The sequence below is a fragment of the Battus philenor genome, unplaced genomic scaffold (genome assembly GCF_028537555.1).
Source record: "Battus philenor isolate CCGP_79_NKW_IND1 unplaced genomic scaffold, ilBatPhil1.0.hap1 SCAF_2, whole genome shotgun sequence".
In the NCBI taxonomy this organism is placed as follows: domain Eukaryota; kingdom Metazoa; phylum Arthropoda; class Insecta; order Lepidoptera; family Papilionidae; genus Battus; species Battus philenor.
In genome coordinates this window covers 12,463,135-12,476,601 of record NW_027181682.1, presented here as the reverse complement: position 1 = coordinate 12,476,601, position 13,467 = coordinate 12,463,135, and the positions used below count along the sequence as shown (strand labels likewise).

The 13,467-nt window shown below is 38.9% G+C and overlaps 1 long non-coding RNA gene across 1 annotated transcript; it reads right to left on the bottom strand.

Annotated features, from left to right (window-relative positions):
• Window positions 1-6,513: 6,513 nt before the first annotated feature.
• On the bottom strand, window positions 6,514-13,107 carry LOC137922452 (uncharacterized). Its single transcript, XR_011107521.1, has 3 exons — window positions 12,750-13,107; window positions 12,053-12,243; window positions 6,514-6,744 (listed from the first exon to the last, which is right to left on the bottom strand). It is a non-coding gene; the product is annotated as an uncharacterized lncRNA (long non-coding RNA).
• Window positions 13,108-13,467: the final 360 nt, after the last annotated feature.

Sequence of the window (13,467 nt, the reverse complement as noted above, 5' to 3'; positions counted from 1 at the left end):
AATATTCTTACAGAACACACAATGGCAAGGGCGGCTCTAGCTCGTTTAGCGCCCGTGTGCTATGAAACCCTGGCGCCTATAGTTGTAAGGCCGGTTTAAAACGAATTAAACCAATCGGTTTAAAACAAAAAAAAACCGATTAGAACCATTTTTTTTGATTTTAAACGTTTAGTGTTGACGACTATGTTTTTCTTAAATATAAACACATTATCTATTCCGAGCGTAGACATTACCTAGCTAAGTTGAAAAACTATTACCTAGTTAACTAAATTGGTTATTTTGAAAAGATTTATCAATCAGTTTCATTCGGTTTAAAACCAAACTCACACACTTGCACTTCTCACGCGGAGAGACGTCAAGATGCAACGTTGCCAGCTCGCCTACTCCACACCACACACACATACATAGCGTGTTGCGTGCGGACATGTCAGTGTTGCCAGTATTGTAAAAAAATGTACAAATTTGGATTCAATATAAAGGTACTCGTACCAAATATGCCAAACATTACTAAATAACTAATATGTAATGAGCTGTTATAAAATTAGATTATTAGGTACCCGACTTTTTATTGAAAGTAATAAAAAAAACTGGCTAATCTTACACAGTCCACTCGACAACATGATGATCATACAATTTCTTTATGAATTAGGTACATATTTTAATCTATTGTATGTAGGTATACATAGGTATACATACATAGGTAACTAACACCAAGACTAGATTTCCACCAAAGACCAAGTATTGTCGATAATGATGTGTAAAAGCACTGTTCTTTTATTTTAAACCGCCACTTTTGGTTTTAAACGTTTTAAATCGGCTTTTTTACATCTATACTGGCGCCCATAGGCCTGACCCCCCCCTCCCCGCGGCTATAATTATTAACTTTGCCGTCGTAACAACAAAGTTTTTTCATATTCCAACAAGCTATTTTATAAGTAGGTATAGCTTATAGTATGGTATTAGTTACGGCCTTTTTTCTTATGACGGCAGAATAACACTCATTGTGCATTTGCATTGCACACCCTGCACTATAGGTTAAGACGTCTCTGCACCATAGCAATGATGTGTTAGACTCCGAGTTTATTTGTATTTAATCGTATGTTGCATAAACAACTTGAATTTTGGATCATCATTTCAATCATTTTATTCGTGACACATTCACAGGTGGACTTACTCCCATAGATTTTCAACAGGTAAGTTGGAACCGGCCTAGACCCAACGTCTACCGACAACGTTAACAAGATTGTCTGCCTACTTTGTAGGGAAACAGACAACGTTGCTTGTCAATTCGACGTCTCCACTCTCGAAACTTAATCTGAAATTATAATTTACAATGTTGTCCGTTCACACCCTGGGTTAATTAATATCTATTTATGACAGTTTAGTACATATACATCGCAAATGACTCTCCGCTTCAGGGAACACAGTGGTAATGTGGCGTAACGGAACGCCGTTGCATAATTTCTCGACGTAATTGCGTGCAACGACGATGAGCACGGTCTCGTTAGCTTTATAGTGTTGTCCGATGTTTAAAGAAAGTCATTTACTTGAACATCGATATTATTATAATAAAAATATAACACATCAATATTGCCAATTTTATTATTATTTAAGTATAATTTGTTTTACGTTTTCAATGTTTGACAGATTTTACTAAGTTAAGCTTTTAAACAAGTTACACGTTTTGCTCGTTTTTTATTCCTTATTCCGTGTAGCGAAGGATGTCTATCCACAAGGTAGACAGATATAACGTTCGTTGTCGGGAATGACGTTAATTCAATACGATCCCGTCCCATTTTTGTTTATATTACCGCGATTATCTTCAGCGCAGATTACCTGTTATAAGGCTATACCAGAGCTATACAGATTTATAAACAGCAACCTAAAACTAAACCATGACGAAACTTCTTGACAACTATTCCAAGTGCTATTTCGATAAAGCTGATAATCGATCTAGTTAGCGGTGAAGCGGCTAGCGACAAGCCGGTATGCATTAAACTACAAACTTTGACCGAGTCACGTCATGCCTTTAAACGGGGAGATTGTTGTTCTTTCTATAGGAATATATACATTATCAACACTCATAACACTGTCCTTTAGTATATCACCATATGAACAACGAAATAAGACGGTACACGTAGCCATTTCTTGTGTCCTCAATGGTGTTTTAATGTTACAGGTGCAAATACTAAACGGGCAAGCCTAGATTTTTACTATGACAACCAAATAGAGTGGTAATCAGTCACCAGTGATAATATGTAAAACAAATTCTCTTTTCGTCTATACGTATTTAACAACTATTTTTGGACAGGAATCTCAAGGCCACAATACATAAAAGCTATCGTCTTGTCCACTTTATTGCATCAGAATTCGTGGATAAACATAACCGATTTCAAATTAAAATACTCTGCCACATTATCACATATCAAATTTTGCTTTGGTAACAATTAAGTTACAATATTTTACGCAAACTCTGTTAGATTACCATTATCTCATGTCTATTATGAGTTTACCATTAGTTTTTTTTTTAATGATTTACTATTTTTATTTATAATATTACTCAATTTTTGTTTTAGTCTTTTAAAGTTTAAAGTACTATACTAATTTGGGAAGACTATTTTACTTCTTTTTATATTAAATCGGTCAGATAAATTTAATTTCACATTATTTTATTAGTTTTATATTAGATAATCGTAATATTTACATACTTTTTTGATAGCAGAGAAGTTCCTGTTTTATGAAAATAAACGGCTTTAGACACAACTTACTAACGAGTTGCATTCAATTCTTTTACGTACAAAGAAGTGGAAGAACAACGAACATTTTGTTTAAGAAACAGTTCGCTCCAAGTATCTTAAAGCGTAAAAAGTTATATAGTCTACGTATGTGCTTTTGTTCTTTTAATTTTAGAAAGGTAATGTGGCTATGTTAAGTTCTTTCCTTCTTGCTATTTTTGAATTTTTTTGAATAATTTTTTGATTTATTTCACAGATAATAATAACAAGTGTACAAAACACTTGCTATTATGCGCGCAAAAATATTATCTGTTATTTTATTCAATGATATATTCTATTTACTACACTCACATAAAATCAATACATGGTTGTAATGATTTGTTTGTAATTGCATTCTGTTAAAACATTACATTCATTGTTTTAACAGAATGCTTGCAATGTTTGACGTATTCAGCTGGTATATTTTATGTTAAATAATGAGAACAACTTTTAAATTGACTAACTGTTTTTCTGTTACCCAAAACTCAATATTTTATTTACATTAAAATAATTAATAATTTCAAGATGAAAGTATTGGTGATAATTTTTTTTACAATCAATAATTGATCGAATATACCACTATAAAAATGTAAATAATCGTAGAATTAGAAATTTTAAAAAAAATAATAGAAAAAATATATCTGTTCCACTTATGGTATCCACAGTGTAAAAAAAACACCCGTCAGAGCTTGTGGTGGCCGCTTTTTAGATCAAGGCGTTTTTGGAACCTTTTTTACTTTAAGTTGAAGAGTCCTGTACTGTATTAAAAAATTGATTCTAGTTTCCTCATGATGTAAACAAATAATGACATAAATGATCTCTAGTGGATAATAATGTGAATAATTATATAAATAAACGTATAATGTTTGTGCCGCAGTTGAAAACTTCGACATGCTTATATAGGCTGATAGGTTTCAGGTGTAATATTTTAAGAGAGTAAATGTATCGTTCAATTACTGTCAATTAATACTTTTTCCTAAAATCAATGGTTATAGGGATAATAAAAAACGTAATGATAATATAATAGAAAAATAATTTTCAAAATTTGCATCAATACAAATTTAAATTAAGATTTTTTACTATCTCTTCCTTTGTATTGCCAAAAGTTATAGGCGTAAAAGTCTTAAAGGATTTTGGTAAAGAAAGTCACCCCTTTATAGCTTTTACACCTATAACCAATTACCTGTACATAAACTAGAAAAAAATTCAATCTCTTACATAAAACCTTTTAATTCAATTATATGAAAATGAATTAATAACATGATTTCACAAAATAGCGACATCCCATGGTAAATCATTATAGGTGCGAAAGTCACAGGTAAAAAGTCAATGCCCTTTCCCAGACATGTTTTATTTAAAGACTGAGTTCTGAGGGCTTTGTAATATTTAGAGAGCATTGTACGATGCCTTGCCAGGAACGCTAGAATTTTAAATTTTTTAAAAGGCTGCTATTTCACGTAATACTCCTTTTTACGCAGTTCCCTTTTTGCTTCGTTTTTCTTTGTGTAACATTAAATATGTTTTGTTAAAACAAAAATCTAGTACTTTCTTAAGTGAAGTAAAACTTAATTAAATAAGGTCAATAAGGCATAATTAGTTGGGAGTCGTAAAATAAACATGAATAACAATTTAGATAAAGAGGCGAAAATTCCTGAAATATGGACCTACTTTTTTCTTATTGCTATTTGATGTATTTGATGTTGTGCTTGTAGCCGGTCTTGGCTTTGTACAGCTTCATCGAAATTGAACCCGTGGAAACAGAGGTCCACGGACTAAAAACTTTTTTCTTAAATATGCGTACGTTATTTATTGTTGTAAAAACATATACGTTGTTAAACTCTGGTGGCGACTTGGCAAATACTACTTATCATTTAACGGCATGGCTTTTTAGTAAAGTTTAAGAATACAGTAACAGATGAGTTAGAATTTTAATAAAGAAACCCTGACAATTATCATAAAAATATTAATTGATTGCATAAACTGGCAAACAAAGATAAACATGAACAAACATGTTTGATTTTAGATGATTGGCAACTTGAGAGGTAGCGAGTACTGCGTGCAGAACACATCAGGTGCAGGCATTAAGGTTCTGGAGTAGGGAGGTCCACGGGCAAATGCATCGTAGAACGTCAGCTCACAAGATGGACAGATGAACCATATAAAGGACGTTTATGTTCAATAACAATTCTTTCATATAACAATTCTTTGAGCTGCATTAAAGATTATGTAGATAATAATAATTAACACTGTAGTGTTAGTGTTGTGTATTGATGTATTAATAAAAGTTTACTTTAATACAATACAATTATTTATAGATACCAATTTATAAATCGATCAGTTGAATGGTATAAAAAGTATAAGAGCGCAGCGCCATCTGGCAATGGTTACAACAATGCAGACATATAAACTTAAAAAATATGAGCATATAAAGTTTTATGGTGATCTGTATAAAATTAATTAGGCCGTCGCGACATGACGTTCATTGTCTTTATGTTAGAGGCTTTTAATATACTAAAAAATCTTAGTCGTTAATTTGTGAGTTATTAATGTTTGTTTTTGGTATGGCGTTTCATAAAGACAAGACACTTTTTTAAACTTTTAAGAAAATTGCGAATGTGAAATAAAAAAATATTTTGAAATTTAAAAAAAAATCGAAAGTAAATTGTAATTGCGATGACAGCAATTCAGTTAAAATTGCCTTCAAAATAAAAATATTGAAAAACAAGTCGCTATTAATTCCACAGATAATTTCTTCTTTCTGTACAAGTGAATACAAGCTTTACAAGCGCTGCCCTTTGTGCATAAAGCAAGTGAATGACTTGTCTAATGCGCGCCATTAAGTCCGGTAATGACTACATTAAGTAAAATGGCTCCGCAAAGCTAGAGCAAAAGGCTTACCGCCAATGTTTCTGTGTTAAGACTGACATTCATTCCCTTTCACACAACAACCTTGATAATTGTCCTCAAAATGAATTGGTCGGTGATTTTACTTTCAAGTTATAGGAAAAGATTATGTTGGAAAAATAGGTTATTTTAAAATGATGTTTAAGAAATTTATAAATACTTTATTTATTTCGCTAGTAAAATGTGTCTTTATTAATACTAATTTTACCTTTTCCATACTATTGTTGACTGTAAGAGATTGCCTTGTGTGATAAGACCGCCCATTGTACTTTTTTGTATATTATTGTAAAACTTATTAAAAGTATCTTAACGTGTACAATAAAGAACATTAAATAAAAAAATAAATATATAAAATGTGTGTGCAGTTTGGCGATATTGTATGTACTAATTATTTTGTTAATTATGTATGAGGAAAAATTACAATTGTTGATTATTTTCTTTACTAAGCTAAATATAAAGAGACGTTCAGATGAAAGGTTGTCGAGTAGCGACTATGAACCTATAGACGCAGACGCATGAGTAAATCTCGACATAGTTAAGAACGCGGAGTGACTGATTGCAGGAAACGTAAGACTGGTAATCGAGGCGCTCCTTGGGTGAGGCTTATGGCTAGCAGTGCAGCAATCCACGGATTTACCGTGCAGGTATGGGTCCATAGCGAGTTCGAGGCTTATTCATATACATTAGCTTTCACCTTCATAGACCAGGCTCTTCTCCCTATCTAATCAAAGATATAACGTGCTTACTAATTCTACTTATAAAGCCAGAAATGAGTTTATTCGTTATAAAAATGTACAGGTCATAAAGTTACTTTTTATTAAGACAGTTAAAGAAATCGAACCCCAGTCTTATTACATGTTTAATATTTAAATGCTAGTTTTATGTTCTTCGTTTGCTCACTTAGTTTTCCGCAGACCTTTCACATTTATCTGTAGGTATAGATTCGAGTTCGGTGATTTTGGTCGTGACCCAGTCTCGAAAGTACACTAAGTCGGTATACATTGATGGAAGCATGTCCGAACCACAATAGTCATCTCGACCCGTTGATACGATTCCCACTAATGTCCTGAGAGTAAAAACAATGAAATTTATAAGGCAATGCTTTATTTTTCCATAAAGCAGTTAAAAAATTGATACCGGAAACTAAAAAAATAGGTATGATTAATGGCAAGTTATAAGTAAATTATAAATATTTTTAATCAATGAATAATCGGTACATCTAGATAGTAAGTAATAAGAAGTTTATTTTTTTAAAAAAAAAACTGCTGTAATAATATTGCTATATAAAAAAGCCGCCAGATGTGAAAGTTCCCGCGGACGTCGTCACAACGCTCAACCTTTTGTTTGTCTCGCCCACTCGTCTTGTTCACTCGCACGGCGTGCACGATACGCGCTCTTGCTTGCTCTTGGCAGGTAGCCAAGACGCGCAGCACGTGCGCCCGCGGCCGTTGGAGTTCTGGGAGTCGGATTTGAGCCATGGTTCGATGCGCAACCGCGCGTAGGCGAATTATTCATTTTCCGCGCACAAATTGTTTTAATAATTAAATAAACGTGTTTCCACATCACACTGGCTCCCAACCCGTGGCCTACACGCTAATTATCGACGAAATCGCGTATTCAACCGTTCGCCATCTTAGCGTCGTAGAAGAATCCCATCGAAAATTTAACAATTGTGCGTTATCGGAGTGAATTTCGTCAGTGGTTTGCATCTGTTGTTTGCGATGCCGCGTCGCAAGGCTCCAGGCGTCCGTAACAACGTCGAGGATGAGGACTCGGACAGGTTCATGACCGAGGGGCAGCTATCGTCGTTCATGGCGGCGTTCGCCAAGGCTCAAGCGGAGTCAAACCGCCAGCTAATCGAGAGTCTTTTGCTGCGATCGCCGGCCTTCACCACAGGAGCGCCCTCGCCATCACCATCGCCATCGTCGTCTTCGGCTCATCCGTCTCCGTCGGGAAACTTCGCCGGTTGCACGGCTCGTTTCAAATTAACACGAGAAAGTGTACAAAGCGATCAGCGAGCAGGGAGTGCGGGCTCGCGCGCGCGTGCCACGTGCAACGCACGCGCCGCCGCCGCCGCCGCTGTACCTGCTGTGGTAAGCGCAGCGAATGCGCCGAATCGAGGTAAACGGTTTTGTGTTTATTGCAGGAAGAGTGGACATAATCGCGATGAGTGCTCAAGGCTTAGATCTAAAAGTGACCCGCATACAGTTTCGTGTTACGGTTGTGGTATGAAAAGTGTTATTCGTGCTAATTGTGTTAACTGTAATACAAAAAATACGGACACTAAGGATTCGTTCTTTGCATGCGATTTTATGTCAACAAATAGGCATTTATATTCCAAAACCGAGGCATCGCAATGTCAAGCCCATGTTTCTTTTGATTGTAATACTGTTTTTTTAAATTCTGTTTGTTATGTATATGATGTGCCTGATGCGCGGTCAGTGGATAACTCGCGTACCGAGCGCTTGCGTCCGGATGTTTGTACCAAAGGCCGTCCAATTTTGGACATAGAGATTTTTGGCTATCGCGGTACCGGTCTATTAGACACGGCGGCTAAACGTAGCGTTGCCGGATCCACGCTGTACTCCTTGTTGCTTAAGTTAGGGCAGCCGATGCGTAGTAGCGTCATGACTGTAAAACTTGCTGACGGTGTAGTGCGTGACGTGACAGTCAGACTGGTGGACGTTGTGGTGATGCTCGCGGGGGCATCAATACCTATCACATTTATTATTTTTCCAGATGCAGTTAACAATGAAACATTGCTAGGCATTGATTTTATACGTAAAGCTGGTTTGGTTATTGATATTTTTAATGAAACTTGGTTCACAGCTAATCAACCTCAGGTCATTCACCCCTTGCGTTGTGAGAAATCACGTAACTTCATCGGGTGCGCCTCTGCCGACATGTTGCGTTCGGACGAGGGTATGATGCTGTCACCACCTGAAAGAGCAAGCCTTGCGCAGACATTGCAGGAATACGAGGACATTTTCCGAGAAGGGGGAGGACCGACGTCGTTCGCTGAACACCGCATTGACACCGGCACCCACCCGCCGATCGCCGTACCGCCTGACGCCTGCGAAAAAAGAAGTAATGGAGGCTGAAATTAATAAGATGCTGACGGAGGGTGTCATCGAAGAGTGTGAGTCTCCGTGGGCAGCACCAGCGCTGTTGGTACCTAAAAAGGATGGGTCCTACAGATTTTGTGTGGATTATCGCAAATTGAATTCCGTCACGAAGGTTGACTCCTATCCGCTTCCGGTGATCGACGATCTACTGCAGTATACTGGCAAAAGCTGTTTCATGAGCACCATCGACCTCAAGGCAGGTTACTGGCAGGTTGCTGTCAAGGAAGAGGATCGCGACAAGACCGCCTTCGTGTCACCATTTGGCGTTTTCAGATTCAAGCGTATGCCTTTTGGCTTGCGCAACGTTCCAGCGACGTTCCAGCGTCTGATTGACAGGTTTCGTTCAGGGTCTGCTTTAAAAGGCGTGACTATTTTAGGTTACATAGACGACCTCATCGTGATCTCTGAAAACTTTGCTCAGCATCTACAGGATCTTCGAGCTGTTTTCGATCGCCTTCGTGTCTTCAGCCTGTGCGCCAATCGAGCTAAATGCGTGTTTGCTAGAGAAAGTGTTAAGTATCTAGGTCACGTGATTTCGTCTCAAGGGCTATCGCCGGATCCTGACAAAATCAGCACCATCGTCGATATGAACGAGCCAACGAATGTGAAGCACTTGAAATCCTTCTTACAGACGTGCTCGTGGTTCCGCAAGTTCGTGCCGAACTTCGCAAAGGTTGCGCAACCATTGACTATGCTGACGAAGAAAGATCAGTCTTGGTTGTGGGGCGAAGCTCAAGTCACCGCGTTCTTGGAACTTAAGAAATCACTTACCTCTTCTCCAATCCTCATCCAGCCAGATTATAGTCTTCCTTTTGTGCTTAGGACTGACTCGAGCAGCTATGCTCTAGGTGCAGCTCTCTTGCAGGGGGAGTCGCCGCGCGAGGAGCGTCCGATCGCGTACGCCAGCCGCCTTCTGACTTCGGCGGAACGAAACTACTCAACTACCGAGCGTGAAGCTCTTGCAGTTGTGTGGGCAGTCGAGAAGTTCCGCGGCTACATCGATGGTCATCCCGTGCGCGTCGCCAGCGACCACCAGCCCTTGAAGTGGTTACTAACCTTGAAGTCTCCTGCAGGTAGATTGGTCCGTTGGGCTATGAAGTTGCAGTCTTTCGATCTCCAAGTGGACTACACCCCAGGAAAGGCAAACGTCATCGCAGATTCTCTCAGTCGACCGCCATGCGTTGAGGAGGCTCGAGATGCTTGTGGCGTCTGTACGGTGGTGGTTGAAACGCCACGATGGGAGGCAACCGCTCTTCGTGAAGATCAGCTCGCAGATCCTGAAATCGCGAAGATTATCCTGGGCCTGGAGGGAAAGGAAGAAGTGGAGATTTGTAGGTGGACAGATAGAGGTTATCATATGTCAAAGGGGATACTTTACCGATATACAGAAGCAGAAACGGAAGAACCGCAGCTTGTTGTACCAGTCAACCGTCGGAAGCAAGTTATGGTTGAATGTCACGACGCTGCAACAGCTGGTCACGGTGGTGTTGATAGGACTTTGCATCGTATTTCCCAGCGGTTCTATTTTCCTGGAATGCGTCGTTTTGTAGCGGAGTATCTCAATTCTTGTACTGAATGTCAGCGTTACAAGCCTTCGAATGAGAAGCCTTCAGGCTTGTTGCAGACTCCAGTACCCGCACAGCGCTTCGAAGTTGTAGCAGTAGATTTGTTCGGTCCACTTCCTAAGGGTCCCAAGGGTGAACGTTGGGTCCTTATTGTCGAAGACACCGCCAGTAAGTGGGTAGAGCTGTTTGCGCTTACTGAAGCTACTGCTGAAGCCTGTGCTAAGATCTTGATAGAGGAGGTTTTCCTTCGTTTTGGTGTTCCTAGGCGATTAATTTCTGACAATGGTGTCCAATTCGTCGCCGATGTTATGCAGAAAGCTATGTTTGTTTTGGGTGTTAAGCAGAATCTGGTGCCCCTGTATCATCCAGAAGCGAATCCTGTGGAGAGGAAGAACAGGGACCTTAAGGTGCAAATGGCTATCCTCGTGGAAAATCACCATCAAAAATGGCCTGAAGCTCTGCCATTTATTCTTTTCGCTTTAAACACATCGTTGACAAAAGCAACCCAACAGACTCCTGCATACCTGACTTTTGCTCGCGAACTTCGCTCACCAATTGCAGCTCAGACGGACTTGCGTGCAGTTGTCGAAGCGGAGAACTACGTGCCGCAAATCACACCTTATCTGCTAAGACTCGCAGATACTCTCCAGTCCAGCAAAGAAAGTATTGAACACCAACAAGACCTCCGCAAAGCTGTTAAAGATAAAATTCGTAAAAGTGACAGTCTCGACGTCGGCGACTTCGTATTGATGAAAACGCACGTTCTCAGCAACTCTGCAAAAGGAGTCAGCGCTAAGTTCGTACCTAAACGAGACGGGCCTTACGTCGTTCAGAAGAAAGTTAGCCCAACTACGTACCTGTTAGCGTTTCCTGATAAGTCCGACATTACCATTGGAAAGTATCATGTCTCTGACTTAAGACGCTATCATTCGCGAGAGGGTGAATGCACTGAGATTCCTGAGCCTGTGGCTCCAAAACGTCCTCGCGGCCGACCGCGAAAGCTTGTGTCGGTTTGACCAGTTGTGAGGTCACTGGTCCTGGTCAAAAGGGGGAGTATGTAATAATATTGCTATATAAAAAAGCCGCCAGATGTGAAAGTTCCCGCGGACGTCGTCACAACGCTCAACCTTTTGTTTGTCTCGCCCACTCGTCTCGCTCACTCGCACGGCATGCACGATACGCGCTCTTGCTTGCTCTTGGCAGGTAGCCAAGACGCGCAGCACGTGCGCCCGCGGCCGTTGGAGTTCCAGAGAGTCGGATTTGAGCCATGGTTCGATGCGCAACCGCGCGTAGGCGAATTATTCATTTTCCGCGCACAAATTGTTTTAATAATTAAATAAACGTGTTTCCACATCACACTGCATAATTTATTGTAGTATGTCGTTGTTACATATGCCAAGGATACACGAGTTATAAGCTGTATTACAATCGACAGCCTTCTTTTTTAAATAGGAAAATAATAAAGTGATACTTTTGAATTTACAATATAATTAACAAAAAGAACTCAATTTAAGTTGAATGAGGAATGAATGACTTAAGAGATGATACGTGTTATTATCAAATAACTAAGTATTGTGTTTATTATTGTTTATTACCTCGGAAAATTTATTATTGATAAACACATAAGTAGATTGTTTATGTATAGTTACGTAAAACGGTATGATTAATATTTTTATAATCTTACCCTCTCCAAATAACTCCAGAGCCCGAATCACCGAAGCAGTCACTAGTCCATCCGTGTCCAATCAAACAAAACATATGATCAGGGACACTCATCACCCCTCTGAATGATTGACTTTCATTACATGTTTTTGTATTAACATAGTACATTCGCGTAGCTTTGAGTTTCTTTGATGGGGAACCTTTAAATAAATTCTGTAAATGAATGTTATCATTCTTTAAGCCACAGAATGTCTGCTGCTGAACATAGGCCTCCTCTGAAGAATTCCAATACGCCCTTCTGAAAGTAGCCTGCATCGAGCATCTTTCAACGACGTTTATAAATTCGTTTGTCTACCTTGTCGGTGTCTGTCTAACGTAACGCTTGCCGGTACGGACCGGCACCAGGGGGACCGGAGATTACGGGCCTTTACTCCAGAACATCAAGGCCTTAGCGGTGTAGTCGAACGAAAGTCAATGCCCAGAGGATTGGCAAACTGATTAGCAAGATGATGAAAATGCGTAGTCTCCACTGGATAGAATAAGGTACCTTATTCTTAACCAGTTCTATTGGAAATATACAGGGTAAGGCGTATGTCCAGCTGTGGACGTTCCACAGCTTAATTGATAATGATGAATAAACACTCTTAAAAAAACTATGTTATTTTTGTTACTTTATTAAGAAATAGCTTAATGAATTTGTTATAAAAATTATAACTTACCGAAACAGCACCGAAACCAGCAATAGTAAAGCGATACTCAACATTTCTAAAATCATTACTCTCTGCAATGCGCACTTTCTTGACAGTAAGGCCAAATTTGACTGACTTTCTAAGAAGTATCAAACCTATATCATAAAAATAGAACGTTTCTTCCTTTCTTCCGTCATACTGTTCATGTGCCAGTACTTCACATCCTTTATATTTCGCTCCCTTTCTTATCTCATCTGACCCTTATTAAAGGAAATTATTGATTTTAGATTCCATTGTTTGAGTTTTGTACCTAATTCCTTCATTTTAAACTTCTCTGATCGTGCTCCGGTTTTTGTTTCAAATCTATGATATAAGACTTTGTAATAACTTTCGTTATTACTGTGATAATTTTTTTAGAACTAAAGAAACGAGTATAAATATTAATTTTTCGATTAATAAAGATAGCAACACTTAATATGTGCCATAGTTGAATTTTATTTTCTCCCGTTTAATTCAAGCTGTTGGCTGATTATGAGAATTAAATAAATTCCGGGATTCAAATGAAGAATATAAGATTAATATAGTGCTACCGAAACCGCTGTACCGCGTCTTAAGCATGGGCGCAGCGAGACGCATTAGCTGCTGGTTCCCACTAGTCCGACAACAGCCCTCTCCGCGCTTTCCAAAGGCGCGGTACGTTGGTTTTGGGAACACACCGCTTGCCTGTATACATTAAAAATGTTTCTTT